Here is a 3,906-nt window from a genome sequence, read left to right as displayed (position 1 = left end):
GGATGGATAATTGATATTGGTCTCTGTTCATCATTTGCTTTCAATTCAACCGGTGCCTTACTTATGATATCTAGCTCATTAAACTAATTTTGTAAAAGTTTGAAGCAATTACCAAAGGTTTCAATATATTTCACTATTTCAAAATCTTTTGAAATTAAATTCAACAGTTATCTCAAGGGCAAATCACCGTAAAATAGACGGTTGTATTTACTTAGATAATGGAAACGTTAGAACTGACTTGAAAATAAACAGGGCTCGGAAAAATAATTTGCTTTTGAAGGCCAAATAATCACAAAAAAGTTTTTGAATGCACCAAATTCAACTAATTTTGCAAAAAAATTGATGCAATTACCAAAGGTTTCAATAAATTTCATTATTTCAAAATCTTCTAAATCAAAAGGCCTTGAAGTTGTCTCCTAATTTGGACCCCCAAATTAATACCCTAAACCATGCAGGTTTCTAGATCAAATTTGGTATATTTGGTTGATTTATTTTAGCTACCTCTCAGGGTGAAGAGATCTGGACTAAAATGCAAGTTTTTATATTTGCTTTTTTCCGTATAAAATATTGAGGTTTTATTGACAAAAAGGCAAGCAGGAATAATGTGACATTTGAGAGCAAGTACTATAGCGGGTGTTGAGGATATTATTAGACAAATTTATCGCTTTCACTTAAAAGTCCTCTTAATTTTCTTAGAAGATAATTTTGAGAGCTAAAGTTCTAACCTGTGATAGATCAGACTATTTTCTATTTGAAGCTTAGTTGTCGAAATATGATCCATTAGAAGCAATGACTTTAGCCAATCTGGTCCGAAAACGGTGACAAAAAGTGCGGATTTGGGTTGGAGGGATTTTTTCCATGGCGGCCTAGATCTTTAGTTGAAGGGGCCTTTCTTTGCAAGCTTCTTTCTCAACAAAAGACCACACAGCATAGTTCAGAGTTTTAAGGTCGGGAGTATTTGGGGGGGGGCCTTAGTTCAGGCCTCCAAAACAGGATTCCCTCATGATTCAAATAAGAGATTGCCTTTTTGGCTGAATGAGCAGGAGCAAAGTCTTGTTGAATGACAAAAGGCCGGTTTTATGCTCCTTTTCTCATCCAGGGTATGACAATAGACTTGAAAACCTGCATTTAGTCTGAATCCCTCTGAGAACCAGATTGGAGGTCCAATCCAATGTGACGCATTGGTTTGTTTAGAACTGCCTTGATGCATCTTTTTATTCCAGCTACAACTCTTGGAGTTCTAACTGTTGGTGTTCTTGCTTTCCTATGAGGGGAATGAGGGTCAGCTTGCCAATCAAGACAGTTTTTCACATCGTAAATAGTCTTGCAAGCCATTTTAAGGTTCAAACTTATTTCTGTAGAAGTGTATCCTACAAACCGCAAAGCTGCAATTGGTTCTCTTTTTGCTTTAATGAATTTCCGCTTTAATTTTTTGTATTTTTGTTTACATAATGATAAGAGCGGACAATTACAAAAAAATATACAAACTCACGAAACATTGAAAGGCTTCAAGAATTTTAGAAAAAAGGTGTGCCTAATCTTATCCTCGACCTACGGTATTGCAACAACAACCAAAGAAGATAGGAAGATTGGGACAATGAAATATGAAGTATTTCAAGGAGGTGCAACAGGTACCTTTTTCAATACATCTTCAAAAGTATCCATAAGCTTTGTCCCCAACCAGAATTCAGAATCAATTGTAGTGAATGTCAAGGTTTACACTTTTGAGCCCTCCAATCCATTTCAAGCCCCCTTCCCTCACACACAATCTTGCATTTTTTGCTCATCAAAGTTCGAATTTCGGAGAAAAATATTTGGGCATAACATAAAAATAATTAAAATTTAATCTATTGTTTCTCCGAGCCCTACTCATGTGCTTTTGAGACACTAATGAAGGTTCTCTCTTTTGTATGATAAGGAATTGAGTTGGTTTCCATTTTAGAAACAACATAAATCCACAGAACACTGGCATGAAAGCTACTCCTTCATAGCCTGAGTCTGTTAGTTGCAATATTATCATCCAGGATACGAGCTTTAAACAACGCTCATAATGACACTAAGCACGTGGTAAGATAGATGTCTGCTTTGAGCCAAAACTAATGTCTGAATCTAGTTATCATAAAGTTCAATGGAAATATCCGGCCTAACCTTATCTCTTAAAATGTAAGATATTTCTTTCTAGAAAGGTGCTTCTTATGACGACACTTTTCCTATTATAATGCACCACATCAGGCCACTTCTAGTATGCCTCTAGCTTGTTCCCCCTACGCCCTCAAAGCATATCAGCCAATGTATGGACTCGGAATCAATTTTGGTGTCAGGATTTCCCTCTTTTGCATATGATTCTTGTCTATAGGCCTGTACGCTTAAAATGCAACACTTTTTGATTTAGCTTTGAATGCAGATAATGCAAATAATGTAGTACAAGGGTATGGAATTGAACGCAATCTGCATTTCCGAAGAACGGCCCCAACAAACATTATTCCCCCGACATACATCAACCAAATTGGCACAACCATCACTTTTATCGGGATCTTTCATCGACTTTTCGGTTGCTCACAGTACCATAGTTGTAACGAAAACCAACCAACGCTTTTCAAATGCTCCTGCTTATCCTGGGGGACATCTGTGTAAGGTCAAAAAATCTCGATTTTTCTTAACTTTTCAGCGTGGCTTCAAATTGAGACGGGATGTTCTTCCTATGATCCTATGAAGTAGAATTGAGCTGGAGCCGCCATTTTTTTTATATGTGAACCCACAAGGCTTACTTCCCTAAAATTACTATTTTCACCTTCGATCGCGAGTAACGAAGCTTCAAAGAGGTGTCAGATTTAAATGATTGATTCTCGGCATGTGACTGTGGTCAGTGACCAAAAACTTCTTTGAGAGAGGATTGAAACAGGCACCTGTCACATATCAGGAATATTGTACTAACCCCTATGTCGTGTCTCCTTCCCAATATGGTTAACTTCAGGCACTGAGGTTTGAACCCATTACACCTGTGGGGAAGAATTTTGTGTACATCGCGTTGCCGCCCTAGACCACTAGGCTACAAGACCAGTTTTAGACTAGGAATCAAATGTTCAGTGTTGCACATGCACCCATAAGAAATGTTTTATCTAATTTGATTGATAAAGTTTTCTACAAAGAGTAAACCAATTTGTTTTCTATGTCAGAACCAATTTCGGAAGCCTTTGGACCTTGACATTGTTTTTCGCCGGCACAATTAGTGGCCTCCATGGCTGGTTTTCACTATATTTCTCCTTGCTCAAAGATTTTTTGACTTTAAACCAAAAGCATTCATCAGTAGGAACTGTTAAGTACATAGTAGCATATTACAAATGGTCTAACGATATCCTAGAGACGATGGGTAACCCTCTGAACGATTGCCGTCAAAACAATGTCTGAAAATACTAGTGAGCGAAGTCTTAAGGTCAGAACCAAAGCTAAGGGCAATCTGAAGGCCGGCAAAGACCAAGGGACGTTGGTGAGCCTTTGAGTGTTCATCCTCAAACCATTTGCAAGTGGAGAACATCATGAAATGCGATAAATCCATTTAGAACAGACCGGACCAAGAGCCGAAATCTGGAATTTCAAGAGTCAATCTCTTGGTGGCCAAACATCAGAGGATTACCAATGTCCTTTACAGTTAAATTGGATAATTCATGGTTTGGCGCTAGGTTTTTCAATAAGCTCTTTTGATGGAAACTGGAGTTTAGCATGATCAAATTTTTCTTTGAGTAAGGGGAACGATTTTCAAAAGCCACAAAGAGCGGCCCTTAATTTCTTTACACCCTGTACCTTGCCAGAACTGATTTACATCTTAGTCGCAAATTACGCTTTTGAGATATTTTGGCAAAGAAGATCGCCTCGGGCTCCTATTATCTTGAGAGCAAAACTCAACTC

This window comes from Tigriopus californicus, chromosome 11 (genome assembly GCF_007210705.1).
Source record: "Tigriopus californicus strain San Diego chromosome 11, Tcal_SD_v2.1, whole genome shotgun sequence".
Taxonomy (NCBI): domain Eukaryota; kingdom Metazoa; phylum Arthropoda; class Copepoda; order Harpacticoida; family Harpacticidae; genus Tigriopus; species Tigriopus californicus.
Note: the sequence above shows the minus strand (reverse complement) of the source record.